Raw genomic sequence first — 670 nt, 5'->3', positions numbered from 1 at the left:
GGGGGGATGCGGTGGGTTGGGGGGGGGGGGGTTAAAAACAGTGAAATGGCACTTCCGCTGTACCGGCCTGTTGTTGTTTGTAAAGAGATGCACTTTCCTCTGTATCTTGTGACAAAATGTTGATTACACATCGGGGAAAAAAAAAAAAGAGAAACCTCATCACAGAACATGCTTTTAAAATAAATATACATTGGAAAAGATGATTTCTAACGGCATTGGTTATTTTCTCCACGGTTACTTTCTAGCGGAGTAGATTTTGGTCATATTTAACGTCTCCATACGATACAGATTCGGTAAATAGAGATTTAGGTTGGGAAAATGCTGGAGTATTCTTCGCTTTAACGATCATTTCAACTCCGACGTTTTAACTAGCCTTGCACCGAACCCCATCTTTAATGTCCAGTCTAAATATGATATCGAGGGTAAGGATTAGAAGAAGAAAAAAAAAAAGTCCGGTATGAATTTTAACGCATCTCCAGTACCGGATTAGGGCATGTCCATACGTAAAAGCCTGAAATCTGTATACTACAGTGCCTTGAGAAAGTATTCAGACCCCTGACCCGTTCTCTCGTATTACTGAATTACAAATGGTATCTTGGAATTTCTTTCTGTTTGATATTTTATTTTAAAATACATTTATTGTAAGGTGACATTGGATTTATGTTGGTAA

The sequence above is a fragment of the Ictalurus furcatus genome, chromosome 2 (assembly GCF_023375685.1).
Source record: "Ictalurus furcatus strain D&B chromosome 2, Billie_1.0, whole genome shotgun sequence".
NCBI lineage: Eukaryota > Metazoa > Chordata > Actinopteri > Siluriformes > Ictaluridae > Ictalurus > Ictalurus furcatus.
Note: the sequence above shows the minus strand (reverse complement) of the source record.